This window comes from Amphibalanus amphitrite, unplaced genomic scaffold, assembly GCF_019059575.1.
Source record: "Amphibalanus amphitrite isolate SeventyFive unplaced genomic scaffold, NRLGWU_Aamphi_draft 000018F_arrow, whole genome shotgun sequence".
Taxonomy (NCBI): domain Eukaryota; kingdom Metazoa; phylum Arthropoda; class Thecostraca; order Balanomorpha; family Balanidae; genus Amphibalanus; species Amphibalanus amphitrite.
The window spans coordinates 698429-705513 of NW_024881514.1; positions in this window are offsets into that span (position 1 = coordinate 698429).

Consider the following 7085-nt stretch of genomic DNA (forward strand, 5'->3'; position numbering starts at 1 on the left):
TCGAGTCACTAGACCACCACTAAGCCGGTCTTCAGCCTTCATCAAGCCTGTGGCATCAAGTGACTGGTCATTTCCAACGCTACTGAGTCGGTGTTCATTGTCCGCTTCCAGCCTACATCGAGTCACGAGACGTCGCTCCAGACTGGATGAAGTTGTCGCCAATTTCTGGGAAAAGGGCAGGTCCCTGGACAGTGGGCACTACCCCCTTTCTGATCGTTCGTGGAAGTGTGTACAGTCGTGTACAGGTTGATGGTCCCCTACTCTTTATCCACCGGGTTCCTATGGCTCAGCATTGGCAGCAGCCGCCTGGTACCGGTAGGCTGTGCCGCATGACCCGAGAGTGAAGCGGCACAGCCTACCCACACTGTATGACACCGGCTCGGGTCGCCTGGTAGAGCGATTTGACCGGACGCTGCGTTACACCGGCTGGGGGGAGGGGGTGGGGGGGGGGGTAAAGGTCAGGCCTGTCTATTTGGCTCGGCTCGGTGGATGAGGCGGGCTGGAGTGTGGTGTGGGGCGGGGGTGATGATGTGGGGAGGAAGTGAGTGGACCTGGGGCTGGGTGTGTGTGGTCACTTGTCGCATAGAACCGATCGTAATCCACCCTCCAAAAATTCGCTTTAGAGATATTCACAAAACCCAGGGGGGTTCAAACACCCATCTCCCAAGTGGGGTGCGGAAGGACAGGTAAGGGTCCATACGGTCTCCTCATGAATTGCAGCAAAGAAAGAAAACAGACCTGTCACCAAATAATCTTTCTGAAAAGTGGACTAATCGCATAGCCTCGGACACAGAAATAAACATCCAGCACGCGAAGCGTCTCGAACCGGGCCCCTCACTACCGGTCAGTTTGACAGTCTAGCACTCCTACGCTGAGCTACACCGGATGGTGGCCACGGCCGGGGCAAAATCTGGCCGGGCGGGCGGCGGGGCCGGGAGGTCGGCAGCAAAGTCAATGAATGTTTTTGTGGTTTCGGGTGCCGGTCGCTCTAGCTTGGTGGGATGATGATGGATCATTGGCAAAACTTTCAACGTGGAGTCCCGGTTCGAGCCTCATCGGAGCTCCGGCTTCTTTTCCGAGTTAGGATCTGGTTTGATTTTAGTGGTTGCGAGCCATTTATACGGTTTTATATCTACATGTCGGTTGTCGATTGATTGATTCATTCATTCATTCGTTCATTTATTACATGTCGACATTTAACATACTAATTGACATCCAGGATCAATCCGATCAATCTACCATTTTCATAAGCGTATTGCCTAAATATCATGCATATATGTGGCACAAGACCTATGGTTGCCTCGATACCGTGCCAAATCACGTTTTGCACAATGCACAAGTAAATTATATTCGCTGGGTCTTCCGTGCATTGTGCTTAGCAAAAACAGAAATGCAATTGTTAAGCGACGCAAAATGTGCAATGCAGCAAGTGACCACACAACCCGCCCAGCCCCCATGGTCCACCAACACGCCCCACACCACTCTCCAGCCCACGCCAACCACCGAGACGAGCCCCTCCCCCCGCGCTGGTCTGACGTGACAGCTGGTCTACAAAGCGCTCCACCCGGCGACCCGAGCCGATGTCAAACGGCGTGGGTAGACTGTGCCGCTTCACTCTCCGGTCATGCGGCACAGCCTACCGGTACCAGGCGGCTGCTGCCAATGCTGAGCCATAGGAACCCGGTGGATAAAGAGTAGGGGACCATCAACCTGTACACGACTGTACCGTACCCTGGGTACCGTAGCATCCATGCTTGTGTGTGTATGTGTGTGTATGGGGGTCGGTGTGTACCCACTGTCCGGGGGAGCTCGTATCGTGCCGGCGGCGGCGTGACGTCGCCCGGCGCCGCGCCGCCGAGAAAATTACCTCCGTTCGTGCGGCCCGGCGGCGTCCGGCGCCGACACTGCACTGGCCAAAAAACGCCGCCGGCTCGCGTGCTGCGCCGGGCGCCGGTCACGACCAGCCGTCACGGTCCCCGGGGACCGCTGTCGCCGGCCGCCGGTCACCAGGTCGATCGCCGGCCGGCACACCGAGCCAGTTTACACCTCGCTACTCGTCGGCCGCTGAAATATTAAGGCGCGCGGCCGGCGCCGCGGCCCGGCCGCGCACGCAATGTCGCCATCCATCGGCGCAGCGACGCCGTTCGGCGGGCGACGCGGCGCGGCGCCGGTAAACGCCGCCGGTGGCCGCCGGCCCTGGGGACCGCCGGGCGTCGATACGTCATCATCAGCGGCGACGGGAGGTCCAGCCGCGAGTGGCCGCCGAGCTCAGAGCTGCCCGGACACAGGGCACCATAGGTAAGGTCCACCGCTCCCGGTTCGGTCCGTCGGTCCACCGGTCCGGTCTGGTCCTACAGGGTACTGCAATGCAGCTCCGGTCCACCATCCGACGTACCCCGTACCGTACCCCACGAGTCGTCTACAGCTCACCAAAAAGCATAACTGACCAGTCGCAGGCTCTGTGAGCGGCTAGAATGGGGCGAGGTGCCTGCAGGTTTTGCGGCCGTCTCCCGTCTCTCGTGATCCGCAGAGTCGTTTGGAGGCCGCCTGTGGCTGCCGTGAGAAGACTCCCGCTCTGCACCCCTCTCCTCCTCCCCCGTTCTCTCTCCCTCCGCACTGGCGTGTTTACACTCAGAAAATCTCGTGTGGTCTAAACATCGCGTGAGCGGCGCGCCGGCACGAACGCAGCGGCGCAAAAATAGCGGCGGCTCCGGCCGGGGCTGGAGAACCGACAGTGCGTGAGCGGCCGCCACCGGCTGCCGGCACAGCCGCCATCGGCACAGCCATCGCTGCACCGGTGTGCAGCTGTCATCGCACAGGCATATACAGTCGCCATCAGTGCAGCCGCCATCGGTGCAGCCGCCGCTGGTGTGCAGCCGTCATTGGTACAGACACAACCGCCATCGGTGCAGCCGCCACCGGTGTGCAGCCGCCATTAGTACAGCTGCCACCGGTGTGCAGCCGCCACCGGTGTGCAGCCACCATTGGTACAGCTGCCACCGGTGTGCAGCCGCCATTGGTATAGCTCCCACCGGTGTACAGCCGCCATCGGTTCAGTCGTCATCGGTATAACCACCAACGGTGTAGCCGTCTCCGATAAACGGCCACCATTGGTGCCGTACCCACCATCGGCACATTGGCCACTGCACCGGCGCGTTATGCAGTCGTTCCATATCGGCGGAACAGTCCCCCGAATGGAGCCAACTCGCCTTTCAGGAACCGGAACCGCCCCGCTGCGCGGCGTATGACACATTCAGCGCCGCCGAAAGGGCTGGCGCCGACCCGCGTCCGGCTCCGGGGCCCAATCGATGCCCGATTCGGCGCCGCTCGCGGCTCGCTTCGATCGCTGCCGGAAGTGCCCGAGGGCAGGCTCCAAATGGCCCTTTCCAGGGCTACAGTCACCCATTCCACATTTTCAGGGTTAGAATTCTCCCTCGAGGGCTCCATCCCTCGTTTCAGATTTTTTTAGTTTCAACTCCTTTAGCTCTTTTGGTAGCTAGTTGCGTTGGGAGCAAACTTAGTTTTGTGCGGCCTCGTCCCTTTATTCTTGTTCTTGCATTCTGTGGCCCCAGCCCGATGAGCGTTATAATCTTGAGAACGAAGAAATGGAGGCATAAGTTCACTGTAGCGGTTGCTAGTGCGATAGTTAGGTGATAATGTTATGTGACTGTGTTCATCATCAAGCATGTGGTGTTCTATCATAATTTTATGAGACTGTTCAGCGTGTGTCGAGCTTTTTGGAATTTGATATAAAATGCATGCCCAATCCTAATGTCCTCCCTTTATGACTACTAACTGCTTTAAAATACAAGGTGAGCTCCACTTTAAATATGAATTGTTCTAAAAATGGTACACTTGTTCACCAGGCACCTCAGCTCTTACATTGACAACGACGAAGACATTCCAGTAAAATATTCAAGGAGCAAGGGCAAACACTTAGAAGCGATGCAGAGTTCGCTGTTTCAAACGTGGAATACCTAGCCACTCCATATGCTGTTCATGTAACCCTGCTTTATCAGTTGAGTTTGTACCGAGTGACCGTGTGTTATACATAAATTAGCTCGGTCAGCTAAGTGCCAACCGCCAGCTACTAAAGATAACCCGATGTTGATGTACTGTTGGTGCCACTAACTTGCCGCGACCCGTCCACAGCACAGACCGCCGCGGTCCGAACATCCCCGTGGACCCGTCCGTGACACGTACACGGCGCCCGGGACATTCGGGTCACTGTTACGGCCGGTATATTGGCCACGAATAGCAGCCCGTCGCACTCCATATAATTACTGGTGGCGGCGGCGGCCAGGGCGTATAGGCAGCCGCAATGAAAACCGAGTAGATCTCAGCTAGACCTATAACCTATAAGCGGTGTACCGTATAAATATATCCTCGTACCTACTTGCACAATGTATTTATTGACAAATAAGCAAAATGTTCATTTGATGTTTGAACTGTGAATGCAGGTGCTGCTGTCTCCCATTATCAGAGGCGCTTCATAAGAGATTCATCGAGTGCAGAGCTGCGCGCTCCCGTCGATCCGACAGCCGCCTCAGTTCTGGAGAGCACAGCGTGGGGACCGGGGGACTGGATAGGGGGAGGGGGCAGAGCTCCGATCCCGGGCCGACTCCAGAGCAGCCTGCCGCCGCCGAGTCGATACATTTTCCGGACGACTTTTCCGATGGTTGTAATTTAGTGCAATCATTTTCTCTTGTTATTCCGTGGACAATGCGGCATAATGATTGCAGGAGGCTGTCGCTATGGCAACGCAGCTCTGGCCAAAGAAGACATCAATATGGCGTCGGGCGGCGCGCGCGTGACCGGGGACCTCGAGAGCGGAGCACAAAGGGCGCAAATTGCCAGACGCGAAAGTTGGCACTTTTTGGGTAGCGCCGCGTCACCAACGTGTCCTGTGAGCGGGAAAATCAGGCGGCGTGTCGGCGGCTCGGCCGCGCTGACACCCCGCCGCAGAGAGCCCCGGTCAGCAGACGCGGCGGCCGGCGCAGCCAATCAGCGCCGCCGTCTGCGTGTCGTCACCGGCCGGCCGTCTGCCAATCATCTGCCTCTGACGGCCGGGCCGGCCGATCTGTGGGAGCCGCCACTGTCACCAGACGGGCCCACGGGCATAATACACAACTGTCTCCTGACGGACAGCAGACAACTGTCACCAGGCGGACAGCAGACAACTGTCACCTGACAGACAGCAGACAACTGTTACCAGACAGTACACAACTGTCACCAGACAGTAAACAACTGTCACCAGACAGTACACAACTGTCAACAGACGGACAACTGTCAATAAACGTCTGTCACAACTGTCAAGTGTCAAAAGACAGATAGTACCTACATACACAGCTGTCAGACAATGAACTGCAAGGACAGAAGCTAACTGCCATCAGACGCACAGCACGCATTACAAAACCCACACTGTCACGAGACAGAGGCAGATAATACATTTTTAATACCATAAAGATCGGTTGTCAAAGTAAGTGTGCCTTAGTTAATATGAGCTTGCTTTGAGCTATATAGCCATTCCCTATTTGCAAGCTCGTCATTCTAATTGATGCACCTCCGGTATATATTGATGGAGCTCTATTTGTAATAGTTTGTACCTAACATGCAGAAATGGATTGTTTCTTGTAGGTATTCTCACTGTCATAAATGCGAATTGCGTGTAGGTAAGCGATATTGCAAAATAGATAAATAATTATACAAGTCAATAGTAAAAATAAAATCACTATGAATGATGTCGGCGATTGGAGAAAGACGTAGAGGAAAGCGGGGCCAGGTCAGTTGAACCACTTTTTATATATTGCCATGCACAGCGAGATCTACATAGTTGTCATATCAAAAAATGCACAATACCATGAAAAATATACCTACTCTTTTGGCTTTATTTTAAGATATATGAAATCATGTTTCAAACATATTTTGCTGCCAAACGCGTGCTTATAAGACAGCTCCACGCCCGTTTCAAATGACCCCGATGCGAGGGTCAATTGAACCAGCCCATGGGGTCAATTGCACCTATCAGTTGTCAAACTCACCTGTATGGAGATTAAAGTGACGATTTCAGTCGCACCCTGCTGTCCCACGTCTCTCCACGGGCGATGTGTTGAACTGGGGTGGATGAATGGCTCTGGTCTAATCAACTCGGTACAAGGGGTACCGTGTACCGTGCGGCGCTTGTGTCTCTGTGCTAACGCATACTGTGCAACTCTCGAGTCCTCAAACTGTTGTCTACCGAGCTGCGCTGGATTGACTAAATTACGGTGTACCGTTCAGCTCCAGAATCGCTAAATAGCCGTGCACCGTCCTGCTCTGGAGTACCTAAATTACCGTGTACCGAGCAGCTCTGGCGTGCCTAAATTACCGTGTACCGTCCAGTGCTATAGTCCCTGAACTACCGTCTATGACACAGCTCTGGAGTATCTACATCAGGTACCGTGTGTTTCGTGCAGATCCAGAGTCCACACTGCAGCTCTGAAGTTCCGGCGCGGGTTATCGTATTAGTGCGACGCAGCTCGCTGGACCACGGTCAGGGCCGACCACCGGCCGGCACCCCACTACGCCCCATGGACAGCCCCTCCCCCTGCCGTCAGGTGCCAATAAAAGGCCACCGCGTATTGCATCGGCGTCGAACTGCCAGTGCGACGGCCGGGTCCTCAGTAAAATGAAACACCCTCGAGCTATAACGCCGGCGGCAGCAGGGCCGTGACACAGTCAGAGCCGTGCGATGGGACATTTGTACGCGGCCGCGGGGCCATCAGAACAGTGCATTGAGTAATTGACATCGATTTAATCCCCCGGAGTGTCTTGGAAGAAATGAAAGGGCGTTGTAGCTTGAAGGGTTTTTGATACGGTCATAAAGAATAATGTTAGCGTCATGACGTTAAAGTGCAAGTAACAAAAAATATAACATTCGCTCGCAAGATTAGAATGTCGCACCAAAAAGGAAAGAGAAGAATCGAAGTCGTGACCATGCTCCAGCCATCGACCATGTTTTTATCGTGCATATCTACCTATGCATGGTTGTCAAACAACTCATGCGGCTTACGGTTACCAGTTCGTTGTCTTGTGAATGAAACGAC